The sequence below is a fragment of the Gallus gallus genome, chromosome 1, assembly GCF_016699485.2.
Source record: "Gallus gallus isolate bGalGal1 chromosome 1, bGalGal1.mat.broiler.GRCg7b, whole genome shotgun sequence".
Taxonomy (NCBI): Eukaryota; Metazoa; Chordata; class Aves; order Galliformes; family Phasianidae; genus Gallus; species Gallus gallus.
The window spans coordinates 112,802,174-112,827,341 of NC_052532.1; the positions used below are offsets into that span (position 1 = coordinate 112,802,174).

Consider the following 25,168-nt stretch of genomic DNA (forward strand, 5'->3'; position numbering starts at 1 on the left):
GAATACTTTCTGGAGCTGTGGACAGAAGTTACTGATAAACATGCTATTTGTGTGGTCAGAATGTGGTCAGCTATTCTGCAGCGTGGCAGGAGTGTGAGATGTTCAGGTTGGATATTAGGAAAAACTTCTCAGAAGAGCAGCAAGGCAGTGGCACAGGCTGCCCAAGGAGGTGGTGGAGTCACCGTCCCTGGAGGTGTTCCAGAGCCATGTGGATGTGGCACTGAGGGCCATGGGCAGTGGGCATGGTGTGATGGGCTGCTGGTTGGACCAGATGGTCTTAGGGGTCTTCTCCAACCTTAATCATTCTGTGATTCAATGAATCTATGATTCTGTGTCCCTGCCAGTCCCTGTCCCCAGCCCTGTGCTGGCCAGCACGACTGCGTCTCCCCTCAATATGGGAAAAGTTCAAGGCAAGAGGAAAAGGATGGAGAGGGACATCTCGGTTTCGAAACTCATTTTCCCCTTTGGTCCATCAGCCTCCAGATTTATTAGCCTTCCCAATGAGCTGTAAAGCCCATCTATTTCCCTGTCCCAAGCTGAGGCTATTGCTGAGGGTGTAAGTCGAGGAGGAGTTATTTATGGACGGTCCTTTGTCTAACTTTATGCTGTTATTTTTAATTTATGTGGTAGGCGCCCAGCGTACTGCTAAGATGCCTAGAGATGCATTTTAAAAATTTGAATACATAAATAAATAAAATACTCTGTACTCAACCAGACCTAAATTATGCACTACGGGGAGAGAAGCAATTCAATAGGCATTAGAGAAAGGACCGAGGAAGCATGGCAGATCAATGCTATTTGTAGACCCAAGGATCCTTACCCTTGAGCAAGCCACGCAGAGGCACTACGGCTGGCAGGCCAAATTTTAGGTGGTGCTGCAGCCCCCCGGCTGGCCTTGCACTTGAGCTCTGGGTACACATAGGCAGCAACCCTGAACACATCAAAGAACAGAGCTCTTCCTGAAAAAGCTGAATTGGGCAGATGTGCAACAGCAGCAGCATGCGCTGAAAGTCAGGGCGCTATGAAGCGAGAGGCGTGCTTGGACGGGGCTTTAGGGAGCCAGGATCTCACCCTAACTCACTGGGTTAAGCAGTTGGGTAAGTCAGGTCCAACCTCTGGATGAATTTAGCGCACCCAGCACTTAAAGGACAGATGCTTAAAGAATCAAAAGAAATAAAGCAAATAAACAAGAGCTGACCTAACAACAGGATGACTCTGATGCATGATGCAAATCCCTCGGTGTGCAATAAATATGGCACACAGCTATAAATGTACGTAATTATAGGTAGCGTATCATCTGAGATGTGATGCAACAAGCAGCATATCAGAAATGTAACAAGAGCTAAGCTGGTGTGTAATGGGGGAATCTATAAACATATATAATTATACATAATAGTGCTAAACTATGCTTATAATATACTGTACTTATTGGATATGTAATCCCAAATAGCACAAACAGTGTTGTGTTATGATATGCTTGACTAAACTATATAACTAGGGCATAATAAATACGTCCATTTTACACCTCTTCATGCCTGCATGGTTTTAACTCAAATTCCAGGGAGCCCGGGCAGATGTGAGCACCTCTGTGCTGCCTTGCTGTGACCCAGCACTGCCTAACCAGAGGGGCTCAGTGCTGTGCTAAGGACTAAGCAAACCCCACAGAACTGAAAACAACCCAAGAGTGAAAGCACCAGTGGATAAGCTTCTGGCGTGGGGTTCCCTCAGGCAGGTTGCACTGTGACCACAGATTTTATTAGCTGAGCTGTCATTTCAGCAAGCCAGCTTGGGTCACTTTACCAGTTTGGCGAGCATGGTGTGGGATTTGGTGAGCACTGGCTCTGACTGCAGCAGCTGTCACTGTGTGGATACTGCAGTCGGGATCAGGGATACAAAGAGCAGCAGCATAGCTGGCCAGCCTGGGCTGTGCTAGAGGTCTGGTCTCAGCATGCAAAAGCAGCTTCTCCCTTTCAAAATGCATTCTTCCTCTGGGTTTTTCTGCATGCACTTTGCTTTCTGGCTTTCGAAAGCCAGGCTGGATGGGGCCCTGGGCAGCCTGAGCTGGTGGGGGGCAGCCCTGCCCATGGCAGGGGTTGGGGCTGGGTGGGGTTTGAAGTCTCCTCCAACCCAAATTGTCCTGTGATTCTGATTCTACCCATCCGAGGGTTGGGGCACCCCTCTGTGGGCAGGTGAGTGTGCTGTCTGTGATCACTTCTGAGGAGTCTTTCCCAAAACATGCCAAACTGCAGCAGAGCCAGCCCATGAGCAAAGGAGATGCTGCACACATCCCCTGAGCCCAAATGCTATCCCTGGGAATCAGCATCCACTGTGGGAAAAGTGCTGCTTCCTGTTTTCTGATTCCTGGTGATGGGCAATACCGGCTTGAGCAAGGGATATTTGCCAAGTGTGTGGTCAGGAAAACTTGCAAGGGATGCATGGAAACTTTAAATGATGGCACTGATCTTGTTTGCTGATGTGAAGCAATGGCCATCTTCTGTCTAAAAGAGGATGTCAAAATGCGTTGCACAACTCAGAAGTTTTATTCCCTTTGTTTTGAAAGAAGTCATTAGGAACCAGATGGCTTAGGGATTTGGTAACAGAATATGAAACCTTTCATCTCTCCATCGACCATTCATATACGACCTATTGTATTAGTCACAGAAAATCATCAGATTACTCGCTGCTGTCTTATGCAAAATGAGATCGCCATCCTCTCCTGCAGCCTGGCTCCAGCTGAATAGATTTTCCAGTTGAAATGGCAGGATTTTGTTCCAGCAATTTGACTTTCAGCTCATCAGCTTTTCCAGCACCAGTCCTCCTGGGCTATGAGCTGAGGTCCTGCTGGGGTGGGGCTGAGACAGACTGCCTGTGGCATGGGGTAGGGACAACTCGACACGTGTCCTCAGGTGTGCATGCTTCCTGAATGAAAGTACCTTATGCAAGATGCTTGGCTAATGCTCCTCAAAGAGCAGAGCATGTAGGAACGGGCCTGTGCCTATATCATGACAGCTTCTCAGGAAAAACATGACTGGAAACTGTAGAAGTGATGAAATTGGTGAACAAAGATGTGTTTTGGCAGGTTAGTTTACAGGAAAGATCTCAGATGAATGAACTGTGAGAGCAGCGAGAGAAGTGATGCTGCAGTGCATGGTGCAGCAAGTGCGGGAGTCACAGTTCTGCTGCAGCAGGTTGCCACACTTCTGCTGAGTCATGGTGAGAGCCTGCAAGGAAAGCCCTCTGTCGTGGCAAATGCATGAGAATCAGAGGTAATCTCAAGGACAAAGCAGTTTAATCGCCTGTTGCACCCAGTGGAGGTGTTGTGAGACTTTTTATCTCCATAGTGCCAGCAAGAGTGCAAGGGAGGGGAACTATAAGAGAACACCCATGGCTGTGTCCATGATCCACACAGCACTAAAACAAAATGCAAAACTGAACACGTGCTGAGAAGGAAATTGCATTAACACAGATCAATAAGGGCTCGTACAGAAATCACTGTAAATAAATAGAACACATGCATTCTTCTGGCCTGGAGGATGGGACCAGCTTTAGCATAGTTCTTCAGTGTGTGGTGACAGACAGCATCTCTGGCACAGCAGCACTGCATATGTAACCTGCTAGACACAAATGATAGCAAACTTGTGAAGCCCCTTTGAAAAAGCTCTGGACAGTCCCATCCAGGGCTGCGTGACAAGCCTGGGCACGAAAGTCTCCATGCCCAGCTCTCTGCCCACCACCACGCTTCCTTCAGAAGTTCCTCTTGCCTCAGTAGCTCTCCTGAAAGAGATGGAGAGGGCAAACAGCAGCTTCTGGCAGCTTGGAGATGCACTGAGAGCAAGCAGCTGAGAATTGCAAGGCACGAATAGAGAGCTGAGAATTGTGGCACATTAAGAAGAATGGAGGAGCTACATTCGTCTCCTAATTTACAACAAAGCACAGGGAACACTTGGGCTGTGCAGCTGTAGCATCGCAGGGAATAGACCACCTCTCACACACAGATACCAAAATATACTGCAAAGCAGAAAAAGGCTGACATGTTTTTTTAATGGAGATAAAATTTGCTGTCCTACTCCCCTTCCTGTAAGTCTCAGTAATGTAATGTGAAAAGGAAAAAGAAGGGGTATGATCTCATGCTTGGTACTTTGTCTAAAGTGAGATGCTGATCTCAGTCCAGCTCTCTGGGGGGAGATCTGGGCTCAGTGAGCATCTGCATATTCCTTACAGAGGATAGCCATGCACCGAGGGCCCACGCCGTCCACAGGCAGCCACTGGGGTTTTGCATCTGATTTCATGGGCAGCAGAGATGGAGGGGCAGGGACTGGGATATTTCTCATTGGTAGGGTAGTTCTTCCCAGGTGGGAGAGATTAGGGGAGATTTAGGGTGGATATAAGGAAGAAGCTTTTTATGATGAGGGTGGTGAGGCACTGGCACAGGTTGCCCAGAGAGGTGGTGGATGCCCCATCCCTGGAGGGGACTGACGCTCAAGGTCAGGCTGGATGGGGCTCTGAGCAACCTGATGTAGCTGTAGGTGTCCCTGTTCATTACAGGGGGTTGGACTAGGTGACCTTTAAGTATCTCTTCCAACTCAAACAATTCTATGAATCTATGATTTAGTCTGGCTGCATGGCTACGTGCCACCAAGGGCGAGATAGCTCCATGACCATGGAGGCAATGTGTTCAAATTTAACTTAAAATAAAAATAATAAAAGAGAGAGAGAGGCAAATAAGAGTGATAGGGAAGCGATTATCAGGAACATCGGCATAAGAACAGCTGAAAATACATTTAAAGCCACCCTGAAAGACATGGTTCTCTTAGGAGCAGTGGGCATCTTGAGAAGTTCTGCTTCCAATGCACCGTGCTATGCTGCTGTTGTGTCCTTTATGCCTTATTTTTTGCTTTTCATCCCAAAGCCCTTCACCACAGAGGGCAGGTGGGGAGCCAGTGGCTGTGGGGCAGCGAGGCCAGGGTGTCCCAGCACCACAAGGAATGCCAGACCATCCAGCTGGGTTGGCTACCAGCTCCCACCGCGCCCGTCTCAGCGCCAGCATTGACGCTGCTGGCATTTCTGTCCCTCTCCCATCTGGGCGCGTAGCTGCGTATTCATCATCCTTAGGTTTTCTTTACTTTAATCTCCCCCATTTGCATATACACGCGTCCAAATGATAACAATTACCATAAAACAGTCGCGCTGTCGCCCCACCAATAAAAATTGCTCTGTTAATCAGGCGACTTTCCACGGCACCATGCCTGAAAGACCTCATTTTAAACTGGCAGGCTGAACAGGGCAGCAGATAAATTAGCCCATATATGATTGTATGCTGAAGTACATTGATTTAAGATTTTTCCCATTCAGCCTGACAACTTGTCTAAATAGGCTCCTGCCTGAAGAAGACAGCTCGCAGACACGGTGCAAGTGGCAGGGCATTGCAAATATAATATGGTGCTGCGCAGAGCAAGTCAGCAAAAACGTCGGGAAGGGACTCGCTGGGTCACACGGAGTGAAAGAGAGGGTTAAAGATGAACAGAAGCTGGGACTCTGAACAGCGCAGCTCTCAGATTTCATCCTGATGGTCTTCTTCCATTTCTAATTGCTAAGTCACTACAGGGAAAAAGCAATTACCAATCTGCTATCATTCACCATGTCATCTTCGGGTCCTCATTAGCAGCTCCATCAACAACCTTAGCATTTAGCTCCCACCCTGCAGTTCTGAGCATCCTAATCATGCTGTGAAGGTCTGGGGTGCCTGAGGAATGGGGAGCAGAGCCCACATCTGCCTCTGCAGCTAGAAAATAGGTGGCACCTTGGGATGGACCACCAGTAGGGAGGGGCTGGTGGGGATCTGGTCACCCTTGGTGTTGTGGCTCCCACGTGGGTCAACAACAGGAGCACTTGCAAAGGAGTCACCAGCAAGGTTGGGAGCAGCAGCCCCACGAGGGCAGGGAGCAGCCACTGCAGGTGACCGGATGCACGGCACGGGCTCTCAACACCCGCATCCTGCCTCTGCTGGTGATTGCAGCACCGGCACTTGGGGAGGGTGGGGAGCTGGGAATGTCACCTTGACACATTAATTAGCATTTATTTGATCGTCCCCCACCGTAGGTCCTTACTAGAGTGTTTCAGACATGAGGCAGTTTTCTCTAGTGGAGCAATACATTAAGGAGCCATGTAGCTTTAGATCACACATTTGAGCAAATAAATGGTCTAGCAAAAAACAAACAAACACCAACAAACAAACAAACAAACAAAAACCAAGAGAGAAAAGAATATACCCGGAGACCCCAAAAAAGCACCACTGCAAGAACTCTTCTTGCATTCAGAATTGGGATTGCCCTCCTCTTCTTCTTTGTCCACTGGCTTTTGCAGATGTGCTTTTGCATCCTTTCATACCACCCTGACCCAAAGAGGGGCTAGTTTATGATGACTGTCAGAGGATGTGCCTCTTTCCAGGCCATTTTTTTGCTGGAATGTGACTTTTAACTTTGCATGACCTCTTGTGTCAAGCCTTTACCTGCAGCATCTTGATTTTTTACTTCGTCCCTTCTGTCAAGAGGCTGTCCTCCTCCTTCCATGATTTACCTCACGTTCCTGACAAGCTTTCATTCTTTGTCAAGCATTAACTGTAAACCTTTCTTTCATCTCTCCCAGAAGGTCTCAACCCAAACCCTACTCATAGTGCGATCTTATCACAGACCGTGCTCCTACAACCATACAGGCATTTCTGCAGCTTGAGATCACTCGCCAGCCCCTTCCACTTTGCCTGCACATGCAGAGAGATGTATGTACATCTCCTTTATTTCCTGTTGACATAGCATGCATCACGCCCGGGTTTCTGCTGTGCAGTTTCACAGCTAATCTGAGCTAACTGCGAACAATTAGGAATGAGCTGCTTGCGGCCAGGAGCAGAGGAGCTCTTTTGCTGGCACCAATTGTCATTGCTCGGCTGCAGTTAAGCCTCCTTCACATTTGCCTGGCTCATAGAATCACAGAATAATTAAGGTTGGAAAAGACTGCTAAGACCACCTAGACCAACCTGAATCCATCCCCACCATGCCCACTGCCCGTGTCCCATCCACACGGTTCTCAAACACCTCCAGGTGCGGTGAGTCCACCACCTCCCTGGGCAGGGAGCACTGCCTCACTGCTCTTTTGGAGAAATAATTTTTTTTTAATACCCAACCTGAACCTGGTAGGAGTTTGCAGCTTTGTCCCTCCTCTTTTTGTTCAGTACGAGGTGGTGTGGGTGCCATGGGCTGGAGATTCCCCACTGCACATTCATTATCTGCCGTATAGCACACAGACAGCACCTCTTCCCTTTAGTACACTGAAATGAAGTTTGATATTACTCTCTGTTCTTTGTTAGAAGCGGGTTTAAATTACATTAGAGGCTCCGAGATCTGCAGCACACGTCATCCCCCTCATCACACAAGGCAGGGAGAATAAACACTGCCAAGTTTGCTGCCTGATGACTCACACACAGGGGAGATTTCACAGGGAGGGGGGTCGGCTCCTGGTCAGTGCTCACACAAGGGCTGGGGCACTGCATGACCCAGGCAGACAGCTCAGCTGAGCTTTTCTTTGGGGAAAATGTCCTTAAAATAGTGAGGAAAAGAAGTGGGAGAAAGAAAGCCAAATTCCAAGGACATCATTCAGTATTCAGGTAGTTGCACCTTCAAGTTTCATCACATATGTAGGAGATTAAATGCACATTAATCACTGACAAGTCTCAGGATAAATATTCAGTTACATGAAAATTTTCTCCAGATGTACATTACACGGTAAATACCTAAGGGGATGTTAAGGAATGGTCAATATCAGGAACAGTTACTGAGAATCGAACAGAGCATTTACAGGGAACTGAATAAAAGCTAAGGTCCAGTTTTACAACAGAATCTTTGCTGTTAGCCATGAAATTCCTGTGAATAGCTCCCTGGCTTCAGTGGAGTTACATTCTGACCTAAATAGTACCCAGGTTTCTCCTCACCTCCCATGCAGGAGCATGCTTCATCCTGGCTGCATGAGGATGCTATTTTAATATTCAGCAAAGGTATGGTTTTGTTTTCGCCAGGCACTTACTTACAGTGGGAATCCCTGGTAACACTTCTAGCCCCTTCCCAGAAATATCACACCTTGCACTCTCAGTGGCAATAAAGTGGCTTTTGCGCCTAATCTTATGGTCACCATTAATTTTGTCAGTATTTCTCAGAACTCCGGGCATCCAGTTTCCCTAGCCACTTCCATTATTCGAGAAAAAAGGGAATACTTTACATGTAGATAACATATTTCAGTCTCCTTGTCAAACTACTTTAGGTATCAAAACACTCTGTAGTCATGCTCCCATGCCCCTTGATTAAGAAGTGAAGTTTGTTGACACGGTCCAGGAGAATCATAGAATGATTAATGTTGGAAAAGACGTCCAAGACCATTTAGTCCAACCAGCAGCCCATCACACCGTGCCCACTGCCCATGGCCCTCAGTGCCACATCCACACGGCTCCTGAACACCTCCAGGGACAGTGACTCCACCACCTCCCTGGGCAGCCTGTGCCACTGCCTTGCTGCTCCTTCTGAGGAGAAATTGTTCCTAATATCCAACCTGAACCTCCCCTGGCACAACTTGAGGCCATTCTTCTCATCCTATTGCTGTTACCTGGGAGAAGAAGCTGACCCCCACCCCTGGAGATAGGTGAAGGTGTACACACCTCAGCCTCCTTTAGTGATTTTTTATCTTCATTTTTTAATAGGTTTGCTTTAACTCTTATCTTCCAAACCTTACAGAATTGCCAACCATTTTTTATAAGCAAAGGACACATTTCTATGCAAAATACTTTAAGCAGCATCCCAGCAGCACATCTGCTGGCAATGGCTCAGCTCCATCCTCCTCTGAGAATCTGGGAGCTGGTAACTCAGCATCCTCACCAGTTCTATGGCTACGTATAGACCTGGCCCTCAGAAATATCCTATCTGACAGTAGCCATATACTCTACCCCTCTGCAGTGGTGAGCGAAGGTAATCCCAGATTCACAAGAAGGATGGGGTGGTGGAGCCAGCACCTGGGGATGTTCCTCTGAGTGGACACTGGAAATGCATCATGTGGTACTGAGAGTTGCCTTCATTTCACAGCATGATTGCACACATTTAGTCTAAAGTACCTGCTCTTCCATTTTACAGAAGTGCTTTAAAACTGCGCCGTGCGAGGAAAGACCAAATTGAAATTGCTTGTACCAAAACATGTGCAATGCATTAGTAAGTGCGGCGTGTTCCAGAGTGAATGGGATTCACTTTTCAAATGCAGCCTAGATCAGAATATCAAAATATTTTATAGGTAATCGAGATGCACAGTCAAAAGCTAGAGCAGCCAGTTAGAAGTATTGGAGGCAGCTAATGGCGCACTGTGGGTACAGTGCTAAAAGAGAACCAGCGGGTGCAGTTCTCTTTCTCATTCCTTATCAGTCTTAGTAGGTTCATCTACCCAACCGTGAAAAGAGAAAGAAGTGAGGTGGGTGCAAGGGGCGCGCATCAAAAGCAGCTCATTTTGCAGCCAGAGCACCCGAGACTGTGGGGATCAAAGGAAAGTACTGCAAACCACCCCTTCTCCATTCTCCCCAGCCAAAACCTTGGTTTCCAGCTGAGCAGAGTTCCCAGCAGCCCAGCTGGGGCTGATGGACACCCCTACGGCTCGATGGGGCTGGGCTGGGGATCACAAGAGGTTGTAAATTTCCCAATGAAATGTTTGCGATGGTTTGTGAAATGACTGTTTGCAGAAGAATCACGTTTTTGGTACAGATACAAAGAGCCAGCACTGACCCAGGAGAGGTGTTTCTTTTATCTGCTGGCTCGCGTGCCCCATCTGGTCCAATGCCCAGCTCTTGAAGGACAGGACAGAAATCTGTCGCAATCACTGTCAAGTGGTCCTGTTTCTTAAGTTCAAACGGACAGGGACTTGTTAGCTCAGTTTTGAGACCCTTGGCCCAGCCTTTGGGGTACTGGATCTCACTGAGTCAAATTTTGAGATGCCAACACCTTAAGAATCCCGAGATGTGCAGGAGGTGGTGGTGCTTTGTCCCCTTTCCCTGGTAGGAAATTACATCACCGCTCCCTGCACTGCTGAGTCTACCCTTCCATGAAAATGCCAAGAGGATTAAACAGCTTGCATAATTTCAAAAGGAAGCAGTGAGGGTGAAAATAAATACACATTGAAATAGTATAAAGTGCGCGGGTTAAAAAGAAAAACAAAACAAAAAGCCACATTCACAAAGGTATCTGGGTCTGCTGGCAGTGCTGGGAGCCAGATGGGACTGGAAGCAGGCAGGGTAATGCCAGTGACAGCAGGAGCGGTACCACCACGCCACTGAGCCCCGGGGGTGCTGCAGACATTGCAGTGATTGAACGGGCAGATAACCACAAAAAAATGATGGCTTAGGTATTTTCAGAAACTATTCTGTTTTTTTTTACCTTGTGAGGTCTGCTCCCTTTTTGTTTTAAAGTACCAAACACTGACCTGCATGTATTGGCAGAAAGCGTGGAAATTGTACTTAATAACTAACACAATAACCATCTCTTACAGACTGTTCCAGGGTGAAATAAGTGAAATAAAGAGCTTTTCTCTCCTGCCTGGGAGGCTTTGGCTCAAGTTGCCAGGGGACACAGAAACAAAGTGCCCTCAGTTGCTCAGAGACCTCATACTGATGAATTCACCCATTAAAGAAATAGCACTTGAGGAAGGAGTTCCCACCTTGCCTGCCTACCTGCAATAAAATACTGGGCATTTTGTGGGATGGCAGAAGCACGAGGTGACTGTAAAGTCAGGAGGCTGGTGTCCCTGGAGCAGCCTGGGTCATTCCCTTCGCCTCTACTGAGCAGAGCCCCATTTCCACGACAAACAAAAGGAGCATCAGAGCCAGGAGCCTCCATGCTGTAATGACATTCATCCCAGCGGGGCTCCGCTCCCAAGGAGAGCAGGCACCAGGAAATTATGTGCAATACATTTCAGTGATTTACAGCTCTGTGCTCGTACAAGCCCACTGTCAGCTCTAGTTACCTTACAGGCAGTGGCGGCTTCAAGCGATGCGGAGATTTCTTTCCCAGCTCGCAACACACAATCTAGGCGGCAACATAAGTCCACAAAAATCCTAAGTTAGGAAGGAAAATGTAATTTCGAGGAGGGAAATGCACATCACCCCCAAAGACAGAAATATCTAATAAATTGCTGGGAATTAAATCCTCTCCCACAACCCTGACAGTGAGAGGCCGGGGTGAAATGGCACCATTGGTGTGTGGGATAGAGAATCAAATCATGCCCACTTTCATGGCTACACAGTTAAAGGAGGGCTGCTATGAATGAGAAATTATTTGGAGGCAAACAGCACTCATCAGTGAATCAGCAGCAAGCGTGGATGAGACAGAGCTAAATCCAGTGACAGTCAGCTGACACAAAACTCGGATTCACACGTTTTGAGACCAACATGTGAAATCATTAAATACGCTGCTGTTTCTCACTATTCTTTATCACGGGGAATTACAACACACCTTTCAACTTGCAAAAATCTTAGTTAGAGTTAATTTTTAACTTACCTTCTTTATCTAAAGAGAACTAAGGTGAGCTCTGTCTATCACAGTGGGCACCTCTCCAACTTCTGCTTGTAATTTTGAGTCACCTTTCAGACGTCTCTCTCACTCAGCATCGAACTTCGTGCCTTATCAAAGTCTCTTTACAGGGACCTATTTTTCTTAATCACCCAGACTGAGACCATTTTACTTTCAATGCATTTAAGTTTTAGACTGATAACTGCCTCCATGAACTCTGATTTGGGCCCCTTCAAAGCCCAGAGGATGGAAATGGGATGTTTTGTATTCATTTTTATTGTCCCTGTTGTGCATATGATTGAAGGACTAGGAAACACCAGTGTTTCCTATATTCCTACATGTGTCTCCTAGATGAGCCAGAGCAAAGAGTAGAGAGCTTCTTTCACATTTCCTACGTATGTGAGGGCATACGTCTACACCTCCTTATAGCTACAAATTCTTTGCAGCTAGACTTCCCAGGATTTCCTGTTCCCCTTTGACTTTATCAGACTTGGCAGGGAGAAAATACTCTGAACAACATTTTCATTTTCCAGTTTCATTTCTTATCTTCTTTAAAGGTGCTCTTCTTTAGGGCTGGACAAGGAGTATATTCACAGACAGGACATCCAGCAGCTCCCTTCACAGACGAGCTACTATAAGTTAGCTACTATACAAACATGCAGAAAGACACAATTGCTATCCTATAGTGTGTACAATCTTCCCTACACACCACTGACACACATATGCATATAGACATAATTTAGATATTGGGGGAAATTTTTCACTCAGAGGGGCACAGGCTGCCCAGAGAAGCTGTGGTGCTCCATCCCTGGAGGCGTTCAAGGCCAGGCTGGATGGGGCCCTGGGCAGCCTGAGTTGGTGGGAGGCAGCCCTGCCCACGGCAGGGGTTGAGACTGGGTAATACATCCCCACCAGTGCATGTGGAAGTCCTCTGCGCTTTGTGCTCATGCTTGCTCTGCAGCAACACAGACCCTTCTGCCTTCTTGTCACTGCCAAACTATGGGAAACAAACCTGGCTCCTTCCCTACCCCTCCACCTCTGCTTGCTTCTTCTGAGCCTCTTCTTCCTGGTCGGGAGTTGGCAATTCAGGAGGCATTGCATGCTACAGCAACAGCCAGATGTTTGGTCTTGACAGGCTCAGCATGAGATGAGATTGAAAGAGCATAATAAAGATCACACTTAGGAGAGTCCCCCTCCCCATTTTTTATCTCATGAAACTTTTTTTTTTTTTTTTGAGGTACAGATAAATATAAGTACTATCTAAACCGTTGAGTTAATAACATGTAAAATGCACTCTTTGCCATGCACATAATTAGTCTTGCATTGCAAACATGAAATATTAATAAATAAAAATTAGCACCTTTGTTGTGGCTGTGTTTCAAACTGCTTTGAAAATTAATTAATTCCCAGCAGCTTGTGCGAGGCAGAAAACCATTATTAGCCTAGTTTTTACACACGGAGGCGGAGAGCTTTCTGCAAGCCGTAAGCTCCTTGTAAAGCAGCATCGCCTCGCTCTTTAAATAGCGCTGTTGACTACTGGAGCTCAGATTACTTTGCAAAGGAAATTGGTTTCCTTTCCTGGAGAAGGAAGGAGCCAGGAGGAGGGCTGTCAATTCAGAATGGGGGAGGTGTCTCCTTCACAAGCGCTGGGGAGCAAGGAGGGGGCATGGCGCAGGCCCTGCCCAGCAGCAGCAGGCCTGTGTCCTGAGCTGTCAAGCAGCCTGATGCACAGCACCTGCAATCTGAGCAGCAACCGCTGTGCCAGGTTTTCTAGCGCTATTATCTGGTTCCTCTTGACCAAGATTCTGAAATCTGTCAACTCAGCCAAGGCTCAGCCCTCAAGGCCTGGGCTGGGAGCACTGAAGCCCCTTCCTGGGGCCAGATGCTCCAGGATCAGTGATGGGTGTCCCATGCCACCGTGCAGTTCCCTGCTAAGAGGCTACTTTTTGTATGATGAAGATGTTTTTGGAGGCTCCTCACATCAGCAGGGCAGCCTGAGAGGCCTAGCCACTGGCCCAGACAGCTCTGCAACATGCCCATGTAGCCTTGCTCCATAGGAGCTGCTTCTTGCAGGGACACAGCTAACAGTGAGAACAACTGAGTTTTCTGGGGCTGGAATTTAAGACTAAAATGCCCACAGTCTTCACTAGGTCTTCGAAAGGAGCATGACCCACCAGAACCTGCCTGTAGGCCCAGACACAAGCTGCCCCTCCCTGCTTACAGGGGATGTGAGAGCTCCCAGGGCAAAAGGCCTGGCTGCTCCGGTTCACTTCTGTTTGTTTGAGGTAACTCCATGGAAGAAGAGAAATAAAAAAAGGGCACTCAGAGTTGCTGATGCCAGGTAACAAAGGCCACTTTCAGCAGGGCTGTGGCTTGGCTTGGTCTCAGCTCAGCTTGTGCCGGATCTTGTTCCCACAACAAACCATTTCACACGAGCCCTGTTCCCAGCCTGCTTTCACATTTTTACCCAGCCTTGGTCCCCAGACAATCTGCTAACAGACAAACTGCTCTCCTTCCACAATGGTAGCAGGCAAAACAAAACAGAACACCTTCTACACCAGCTTCTTGGGCCGAGTAAGTGCTTTGTGTAAAGTGCAGGGGACTTTATGCAGCCAGAGGTTCGATTTAACTTCTGTGTCAGTCCTGAGGAAAGAGAAAAGCTTCCAGAATTATAAATGCTTTTTTTTTTTTTTTTTTTTTTTTTTGGTAGAAGTATGCTACCATTTCACTGGAGCACAGCTGTCACCACCTTTGCTTCTGCAGGAGCATGGGCAGCAGTCAGATGTTTGCCATGTGAAAACCTGTCTACCATGTGTAACCAATGTAAGTCAAAAAAGGCTGAGCATGTTTTTCCATCTCAGAAGAGGTTTAGGGACCTCCCGCATCAGCAGGTCAGCTCTAACCACCGCCTGTAATAAGAGATAAAAGCTCCTGACTGCTCTCCATGACCCTGGCACTCTCAGGTAGCCACCTTGCTCACCTGAGAGCCATGAGGCATGAGCAGGAGCAGCACAGAGATTCTGCCTATGACTTTCCACCTTCTACCATATTGGAGAGGAAGAAACGAGGTTTTGGCTGCTGGTAGAAGGGGTTCTTCCTTCCCCTCTGTTCTAAGCAGCAGGCATGTGAGAAGGCATTCACTTATTTCCAACTTCAGTGGGAAAAAACAGTAGAGTTTCGACATGCATTTTGCCAAAAGGAAAAGAAAGATAAAAAAAAAGAGAGAGGGGAAATGCCCACACCAAATTAAAAGGGCAAAGCAAAGCCCCAGAGGACTGCTGGTGGTGTTCCCAGCACCTACAACCATTTTTCGCCTCTGGCCAGCCCAGAAGAGCCCAGCCTCCCTCTGCAGCCTCCCTGCCCTGCCAAAACAGCACTGCCAATCACTTGTGCTCGCAGGTTGTGTCTTGATGATGGGGTCTTGATTTGTGGAAAAAATAAAACAGGGAGCAAAGGCCAGCAGAGCTTGTGAGATCTGTCAAGTGGTCCAAACACTGCGTGAGACCACACAGTGAGAGGGCAGAGGCTGCTGAGACACCAGACCTGGTACCCTATCTTTCTTTGGCTCTTTTTTGCCCAGGTAGCAGGTTTGTTCAGGTTTTACAACTTGAAAAGTAGTTGCTCCCCTTTCCAAATGTTAATTTAATTTTGGTTTACCATGGCATTCATTTTATACCTTTGGAGTACTGTTTTGTCCAGACTGCCAGACTAACTAACGTCGAAGAGTGGTCAGCATGGATGTCTGAAAACTCCCTGAGACACAAAGCAACTCTTAAGGCATATTTAATAAAATAGGTAACAGTGAGGTTGTCTATAAACTGACATATCATTCTGGACAACATTTCCGCAGAAGAGTCCAGGGTAGTTCTCATGAAACAAACAAGAGTCATCTGGACAGCAGTTCATTGGAAGTGTTGTGGGTAATTCTCATGAATAATAATAATTTTAAAAAAAGAATAATCTTTAGAGGCAAGCAGAGTGGAAAGTAAGATGGTCAGAAAACTAGAGACAATTCATTGGTAGAAAAGCTGATCCCTGTATGTCAAAGATTTACCTCACTGTGGAAGGAGCTGTGGTTTCCAAGCACTAAATGTTTTGCAGAGATCCTGATACACAGCCCAAAAGCTCACCATCATCAGTTCAATTCTTAAGCTCTCTCCTTTCTGATAACTAATATGGTTGGGAAACTCAGTGCCCAACCCTGACCTATGCCAATTTTTTGGGGGAAGACTAACAGTATGGAACTTTGGATCAATATTGTAAGAAGTGCTCTGAGCTCTGCTATCACTTTAGAAAGGAACAAGGTGCAAAGGGCAGCACCTTTTGCTGCCCTTCTCCTCTCTGCACTGCACGGAACACATAAACGTCCCTTAAGGATCCAGTGTTCCAGTCCTCAGAAGTTCACAAAGGAAGCATGCGTGGCAGGGTTTCAGGAGCTCCCATCAGTGTGCTCTTTTATGCAGTTGACACAAATCTTTTAAAATAAGCTCTAAAAGCCAATGCCAGATCCCATGCACAGCTCAGCAATACCGAAGCATCAGCCTGAAGCAAGTTACAGAAGGGAGGTGGCAGTTTCAGGAGCCTCAGATGACGGCATCCTCCTAACTCACTCAGGAGAAGCCCCATGGAAAGCAAATTCCCTGAAAATTGCCTGGAGTCAGAGATTCTCTAGCACGACATATTTGCACGCAGCCTAGGTCTCCTTTTAACATACTTTGCCTTTTGTCTTGTTTTTTTGGCTTCAAGCAACAGCCCAAATGAAATGCTGGAAACAATGAAAGCATTAAAGGAAAATGTCATGCCTATCAATATACGCCTTTGTGGCTGTGGGAGTGGAGAGCATCGTGATGTCACTGGTGGGAACAGCTTAAAATTTTCCATTGAAAAAAGGAATCTGGCTTTCACAGAGCCAACACGTTCCAAAAGATGTGCCATGCCACCCGGTCACACAGACGAGGGCTTTGCAGCAATGCAGCACAGGCTGAGAGGCTGATTTAATTCAGAAGTTACAGAGACAACTTGTGTTTATTTACCACAGGAGCATGTAGCACAAGCTGCCATGTGCATAGAATTTAATTCTGTGAGCAAAGATGTTGAAGATAGCACTGTTTGTACGTTGACAAATTAAAACAAGCTACCCAGTTGGTTATATGTAACGTACCAAGGCCAGGTATGGACCATGCAGCTCTGTAGGTGAACCCTTCCCTGGGCTGTTCAGTTGGACTGTGTGACTTTGCTTTGGATCTGGTTACAAGCAATCTCAGGAGTTTGCTCCAGCTCATCTGGGAACAAGCCAGAGGCTGTCCAATGGATCCCAGCTGGTTTCATGGAGATGTCAAGGAGATGGGTCTGCTGTGCTGGTGATGGACGTGTTAATTAGCTGGTTTCTCTGAAGTGCATTGCAAACAGCATTGCATCCTGGTACCCTACAGCAGAGTGACGTTTCAGAAGGATCCTCATCACCTCTCAGCAACCAGTTAGGTGCTCAGTTATCTTAAGTGCATCATTTAACATCTTCCTGGATAGGGGCTCTCTCCTGTGACAGGTATTAGGTAAACAGGATTCAGGTAAACAGTTCTTGAGTTTGAGAAGAGCCAAGACTGTGATGTTTACTTCCAGATCTGGATGTCATGCTCCTTAAATGCCCAGGCCATTGGGAGTTGCTGGTTCCTCACCAGGGGAATAAGCAGGTTTCATTTCTGGGCTGGGGTGAAAGCTAGTGAAAAACATTTCAGCACAAGCCTGTGACTTCCCTACCTGGGAATCAGAGCAAGAACAGAGTCTCAGAGAGTGAAGTCCTGCCAAGCCTTCTGGCTTTCTTCTCTAGAGGTACAATTTCTGCTCTTTTCAGGAACAAACCTGAAGGAAAATTAGGGCAATTAACAACATTACAACAAACTTCATGAGGAGAAAGCACATGCTCCTGTCAACCTGTTCTGGGATATATAAGGATTTCCATGATCTACAGGGCTTTTGTTGCTGCTGTTGCTGGAATGCATCAGTGGGTATGAACAAGAACAAGCAGCAAGTCTGCTTCCCTTTGAGGTCATGCTCTCTCTCTGAAGCACTGCAGTCGCTACTGCAGAGACCCCATTTCACAAGCCGAGGACAACTTCAGCCAAGGTGTGAGTTATTTTTTACAGCCCAGTTTTATTCTACAAGAAACACACACACACACAGAATGGTTGAGGTGAGGAGGGGCCTTTGGAAATTGTCTGGTCCAACCATGTCATGTAGCAACACTGAGAGCAGGTTGCACAGGATCATGTCCACGTGGGTTTTGAATATCTCCAGGGAAGGAGACTCCACAGTCTCTCTGGATAGCTTGTTCCAGTACTCTGTCATCTCACAGCAGAATAGTTTTTCCTCATTGTCCTCAGACAAAGCTACCTGTGTTTCAGTTTGTGCTTGTTGACTCTTACCCTGCCACTGAACACCATGGAAGGAAGAGTCTGGCCCCATCCTCATGACACCCTCCCTTACAATACTCCTGCACTGGACTCTCCAGTAGTTCCTTGTCTCTCTCTCTTGTACTGGGAAACCCAGAGCTGGACACAGTACTCCTTGCACTTGCCTTTCTTGAACTCCATCATGCTCCTCTTCACTCAACTCTCCAGTCTGTCCAGATCTCACTGAATGGCAGCAAAGCCTTCTGGTGTGTTGGCCACTCTCCCCAGTTTCATATCACCAGCAAAATTGCTGGGAGTGCACTCAGTCCTTTCATCCAGGTCACTGAAGAGTAAGCTGAACAAGACTGGACCCAGTACCTACCCCCAGGGGATGCCGCTAGCTTTAGGCCTCCAACTAGACTCACCAGTGATCACAAGACCCCGAGACTCGCCATTTAGCCAGTTCTCAATCCACTTCACCATTCACTCATCTAACCCACATTTCCTGAGCTTACCTATGAGGATGTTATGGGAGACAGTATTAAAACCCTTGCTCAAGTCAAGGTAGACAACATCCACTGCTCTTCTTTCATCTACTCAGCCAAGCATAGCATCATAGAAGGCCATCAGTTTGGTTGAGCACGGTTCACCTTTTGTGAATCCATGCTGACTAGTCATGATCACCTCCTTTTCCTCCACAAGCGTGGAGGTGACATCCAGGATGAGCTGTTCCATTACCTTTCCAAGGGCAGAGGTGAAGCTGACTGGTCTGTAGTTCCTTGGGTCGCCCCCCTTGCTGTTTTGAAAGACTAGATTGGCACTGGCTTTCCTGTAATCTGAAGACACCTCTCCTGTTCTCCATGACCTGTGAAAGGTGATGGGGAGCAATAATATGTGCCAACTCCCTCAGCAATTTGGGTGCATCCCACAGATTTGTTGGTGTCAGATTTGTCTACGTGATCTCTAATGCAGTCTTCCTTGACCAATGGAAAGTCTTTCTTTCCTTAGAATTTCTCCCTGGTCTCCAGGATCTGGGATTCCTGAGGGCTGGCCTTAGCAGAAGGCATTCAGTAATTGTCTTCTCTGTATCCTTTGTCACCAAGGCACCCATTCAGTTCAGCAGCAGGCCCACATCTTCCTTAGTGTTCCTTTTGCTACAGACGTATGTGAAGAAGAAATTCTTGTCCTTGACATCTGTGGCCAGATTTAATTCCAAATGGGCCTCATCCTTCTTCATTGCATCTCTGTATACTTTGAAATGACCTAGGCAATTCTGGGGCAGGGTTCAGAGTGCCTGCTTGCACTGCAGAGAGCAGCATGGCCCTGCACCAGCCGAGCTGGCTCTGAGTGAGCTGCCTGAGACAGGGAGGACGCGACCCACTCTGGCACACCTCTGTAGCCAATATGAAACCTAGCTGGCTGAGATTTTTGGCAGGCTGGAGCACTTGTGCAGACAGAGCCACATTCCGCTCCACTGCGTGGTGCCTAAACCGAGGTCTCAGCCCTTGGAGCAGATTGGAATGCCCTGCAGCCCCCTGCTTCTGGGTTTCTTTGTGGTATGACTAAGCCCACTGGAGAGACTGCTATAGACCTGTATATTCTTGCAGCTCAGATAGTGCAAATCCCGCTACATCTCTGTGAACTGATCTTTTTGTCATGATGAATGACCTACCCCAAAAGTCAAGTTGCTACAGCTTGAATTCATTCAGCACTCCTGGTTGTAACGAAAGAGCCATCAAAGCTCACATTCCCAAAGCATAGCTGGATCTGGCTTAGCGAGAGCAATGAAGTAATAACAATTCTTTCTATCTATCGTTAAATTCAGCCAGCTCAGTTTGGGTATATTCAGGAAGCAAACCAATTGAGGCTGAAGTTAACCAGGCACATTTCAGGGTAGGTTTGTATTGTAAAATGCAGCAATTCTGGGTTGTTAGAGTTCCTTCACAAAACTCCTGTGCAATACTAGCAAGTTAAGGGTCACGCCAAATGTCTACCATATGCTGCACATATCCAGTTTCCCCTCACAGTTTTCATTGTATTACATTCTGTTTTTTTTTTTTTTCCTTTAAGATTTAATTCCCTAGGCTGTTGTTGGAAGTATATGGAGTTACAACAATGGAAGGAATTTCACCTGTTCAAATCTAGATTGAGGGAGCCAGGCATAGCTGGTTTTTCAATATTGCATAATAAACATTCCACTTCTTGTCCCTCCAAGGTATGGTAGTCATTCCTTTCATATTCTTGCACACCTCCACAGTATCCATGGTTATGCTACGTGGGGCTGGGGTAACAAAAGAACTGCTTATTTAACGGAAGTATGTAAATGAATGTCACTACCACCTCTAATGTCAAGCAAAAGTCAACACAAAAGATTACGTTCCACAGAAAATATTAGTCTGCAGGTCACCATCCCCCTTCCAGCCTACCCCAGCTATTCCAGGAAAGTCAACAGACCCCAGCAGGTCACCTCCCCCAGGTGGGTCAACAAATGATACTGCTGACTTCATTCAGACTTTAAGAGTATAATATGTTCAAACTGGGGAAGTGTACGCAAAGCAAATTTCATTCTGTCTCAGACACTCTTAGCCAAATTACAGTACAAAACTTTCTCCGTTGTGTTTTCCTCTCAAAGCGTAAAGACTAAGCCAAATTGCTAACTTGACTAAATTGGTAACAAAGCATGTCAGCCAATTCTAGAGTTAAGTTTCTCATTTTGAATTTCTATACATGCTGACAAAAGCTTACCTGTCACAATTTGTGGCCCACTGTCAAATGCTGCAGCTTTTAACTCTTATGCAACTCCCTGATGCTGCTTCTGAGTTTCAGCCAGAGTTGTTACTTTCAAGAGTACTGTTCTCAAGAAAGTTGTTGATGACATTTATCAACCAAAAAAGAAAGAAAGAAAAAAAAAAGCAAAAGGCATCAGGTCAAGTAGCCTAAAATAAATAAATAAAGGCTTGGGAGGCTACTTCCATTACTTATTTCCATTACCCAGGCAACTTTCCTTGAACGCAACCCCTGTGAACTATTCCAAACCAAATTACTTTTCTTGTTGTAAGGAAGGCAGAAAGATTCAGGGTGAGGACTGTTAAGAGCTAAATAGGTAGTTTTACAGTGATACATTCTTTCTCTCTTTCAGTCTAACTAAGAGCACAAAGTATTTTAAACTCTCATTTGATGTGTAATGTAGAAGTTTGTTCTTAGCTTAGTTATCTGTTCATAGACACGGTAGCTTTGTCTAGCTGTTCTAGGATATTTCTGCAGCCATTAGAAAATGGACATTTTAATATTCCACTCGAGCATAATAGAAACATGAATGCTAAAAGCTCTTGAATAAGAACTTATCCTTCAAATCAGCAATGGGAACAATAGCTTTCTTGAATTCACAGCTACAGCAGAGCATCAGTGAACTTTCACCTCAACGCCCATGTACTCTGGAACAGACAGGTGCCAAAAGGGACAAGATTTCAATTTCTCCATTCTTTCCAATTTTATGGAACATGTAGTAGAGATCTCAAGAACCATGGCTTCAGCTAGACATTTGGCTGATCATATCCAGGCAGCACCGTACCAGCATTCACTTGGGTTACGAGGATGAGGAGGCCATACAAAAGATTGTATGGGAAGTGTACAGGTACTCTCCAGTCAATAACTGTATGCTTGTCATACTTAAGACCACTAGTTACATGCAAACTAATTCTAAAACAGTCAATAGATTGCTGTGGGACTTCTCTCAGCCCTTAAGAAACTTTTCAGTATTTCTGTTTCTTTGATGGCTAATTAGAAGATATGAACCAATGTATGCAGATGGTGTCTTTTCAGCAGCTATTTTTCTTTTCTCTAGCCTTGTTTATTCAGTGGTGTTTTAATCCAAGTAAACTATGTTTCTAACAGCAAATCATATTCTAAGTGACAATTAATTATGCTAGCAGGAATGTAATCAGGGGCAGCAAATCCAATCACTTCTACTTACTGTAGCATACCCTGACCAAAAACAGCAAAGAAGAAGACACTCTGCAGAGCACTATTTGAAAGGAGTGAAGTACTGTGGAGCATACTTGGATTGCATAGCGTAAGAGCAGCAGAGATTCCTCCCTTGGAGATGAGCACACAAGAAATAGCCATGCCATCACATCTGTTAGAAAGCGCTGCCTGATTTGAAAACGCACATAGGACCATGAATAAATCATTAATGTCCCACACCAGAAGTCTTCACTGGGCTACAGACACATCCTTGGTGGCTCAGTAGAAGATGTGCAGTGCTTCCTTTATCAACCTATGAGTGGAAACATGGTGTGTGCAGGGGAGGAGCAGGATTATGTGCCAAGACTTGCAGAGTCTTGGGTGGATAACTCCAAGCTGTGTGGTGTGGTTGACACACCTGAGGGATGGGATGCCATCCAGAGAAACATAGACAGATGTGAGCAGTAGGCTCAGGTGAACATCATGAGGTTCAACAAATCCAAGTGTAAGGTCTTGAACCTGGGTCATGTCAACCCCTGCTATGCTGATGAAAAGGTCCTGATGAAAAGGACTTAGTGGTACTAGGGGATGGGAATCTGGACATGAGCCAGCGAAGTGCCCTCGCAGCCCAGAAACCAACCATATCCTGGGCTGCATCCAAAGAAGCATGGCCAGCAGGGTGAGGGAGGTTATCCTGCGCCACTGCTTTGCACTGGTGAGACCTCGCCTGGAATACTGCATCCAGATGTGGAGTCCTCAGTACAGGAAAGATGTAGACTTGTTAGAGCATGTCCAGAGGAGGGCCTCAAAAATGATCCAAGGGATGGAAGGAACAGCTATCCTATGAGATCAGGCTGAGAGAGCTGGGGCTGTTCAGTCTGGAGAAAAGAAGGGTTCAGGGAGACTGAGAGTGGCCTTTCAGTATCTGAAGGGGAGTGCATAAGAAGGAAGGGGACAGGCTCTTTAGTAGGATCTGTGGTGACAGAACATGGGGAAATGGTTTCAAACTAAAAGAGAGAAGATTTAGATAAAATATAAGAAAAACGTTTTTTACAATATGGGTGCTGAGGCACTGGCACAGGTTGCCCAGTGAGGCGATGGATGCCCCATCCCTGGAGACACAAAAGGTCAGGCTGGACGGGGCTCTGAGTGACCCGATCTAGCTGTAGGTGTTCCTGTTCATTGCAGGGGAATTAGATCAGGTGATCTTTAAAGGTCCCAACCAACTCAATTCTGTGATTCTATGGCAAGGACGGACATGCGGAGTGTGACAGGGTGACATAGCCTCTCCATTCCCTGAGCCCTTCATCTTGCATGGAGGCACAGCATTGTGGATGCCAAGTGTCTGTCAGCCTTTCAAACACCCCAACAGATAGGCCACATGTCAAAGATGCTATTTGCTAGGGCACACTTTTATTGATTTTTTTTTTTTCTAAGAGAGCAAAACATTGGCAAAGGTTTATCTGATTGCCTATCACCAAAATCAACACAGAGCAAATCTCAGGCATTAGTCGTGCATGTTCTCAGCAGTAACAGAGAATGCTTATTTAAATTCACTCACCTCACAGCAATGTTGTTTCTGGGAGAGCTGCACTGTATCAGTTTTTGAAGTGCTATGCCAGGCTGGATCGCCAGCACTGCGAACAGCACAGCCAGTTCTGGCGCTCAGACAGGGTTACCTGGGGCTCGAGAACTGCCTCATGCAGAAGCAGGCACTAGCAGCTATTGCAGCACTGGTATTCCATGTCCTAGAGCTGAAAAGTACCCAGATGGGACTGTTCATCACGACCCTTCCTCCAGCCCTTGCATTGTTCGGGCTCTCTTTTCTTCAGCCCGAACAATTTGAAACCAGACCGATGAAAAAATAGCGCATTAAGTTTTCAGCAGTAACACATCTGCCACAAGGAAAACGAGCAAGTCCTTCTCAACAGGAGGAAAACATCCCCATCCACTAGACCTAGCAGACAGCTCTCTTTCAGCAAGCCTTAGGAAAAACATGCTCCTAAAAAGGCAGTAATAAACTGAGATTCAGCCTAAAAGAATGCAGGCTGGTATGTTTTGGGGAGGAGGGGGAGAACAGAAAGGGAGGAGTACAGAGTAAGAGGTACTTGAAGTCATGAAAAAGCTGAGAATCTGTAAACAAACTGAAAAACAGTGAACAAAATGCACTACAGCTGGAAACAAAGCAAAAAAGCCTCTAACCTTGAGGAATCTGGGCTGCATATGCACAGTGCAATTCCTAGTCTGCAATGAGCTAGGAAAAAATAATTAAGGGATTTAAAGCTGTTGATGGCCAAAAACCTCGTGTATCTTTATTTTGCAATTTTACAGAAGACCTGAGGGTTTAAAATCTCTTGCAAGCTCTTGGCACCTGGGATGAAGCCCTGAGGAGTCAGGACAGGCATCCTGTGCCACACATACTGGCTGCACCCAGAGGGGCCGTGGTTTGGGGGATGCTACAAGGAAATGAGGCTTGGGAATTTGCTTTTTGTAACCATGATGTGTAAGCACCAAAAGCTTCCAGCATTACACTGAGTTTCAATAAGTGTATGTAATGTAATATGTTTATCTTGAGTTTGTTTCTTCATTGTGTGTTGTCATAAACCTAGTGGGTTTATTAGAGCTTTGGGCCCTGTTCTAGTAAGATCCTCTTTTCCTGTTGAGGATATGTTTCAAGCCCTGGGTTGAGCACCAGAAGCTGCAACAGCAAAGATGCAAGAACCACTCCAATTTCTGCCTGCTACAACACTGAGCAGAAAAATAAGATAATCTCATCAGCACCTGCTCGTGACACAGAAATGCAGAGGGGAAGACAAAGTGCTTGGAAAAGCACCTTGACTCAGCACGAGCACCCCTGTGTCGCAGCAGGTTTCCTTCTGCAGGGGTGCAAGTTGCTGTGCCAGTCAGTGTGGTGTTGGGGTGGTATTCCTAGTGGCAGGAGCCTGGCTGTAGTTGTTTCAGCAGGTCTGAACAGCCCAGCCAAGTGTTTCCCCCTGGGCTGCAGTGTATGACATGGAGAGTTAGAGCTGATGCTTTCCCACTCGAGCATTACTGATCTGGCCCTGGAGGAGCAGATGAGCAGCAGAAGTAAAACCAGCGCATTGCCCCCAGGCATGGGTCTTGCTCACACTTGTTACATACACACACACAAAAAAAAAACCAACCCAACAACAAGATTTTGCTTTGAATGTCCATGAATGTCTGGGTCTCCCTGGAAGATTTTTGAAGCCATCA

General features: G+C 46.5%; 2 long non-coding RNA genes across 4 annotated transcripts in view; both read right to left on the reverse strand.

Annotated features, from left to right (window-relative positions):
* LOC107057049 overlaps positions 1–8,426 on the reverse strand; it is a 44,005-nt gene extending 35,579 nt beyond the window's left edge. For both annotated transcript variants that reach the window (XR_005847265.1, XR_005847263.1), the window contains exon 1: positions 7,178–8,426. This is a non-coding gene — a long non-coding RNA (uncharacterized LOC107057049). The remainder of the gene's footprint in view (positions 1–7,177) is intronic.
* Positions 8,427–16,575: 8,149 nt separating this feature from the next.
* LOC121109446 lies at positions 16,576–23,911 on the reverse strand. 2 transcript variants are annotated; one of them, XR_006933456.1, is made up of 2 exons: positions 23,496–23,911; positions 16,576–17,441 (listed from the first exon to the last, which is right to left on the reverse strand). It is a non-coding gene; the product is annotated as an uncharacterized LOC121109446 (long non-coding RNA). The 2 variants fall into 2 exon arrangements; XR_005847272.1 differs by lacking the exon at positions 23,496–23,911 and adding an exon at positions 20,717–22,453.
* Between the last annotated feature and the right edge of the window lie 1,257 nt (positions 23,912–25,168).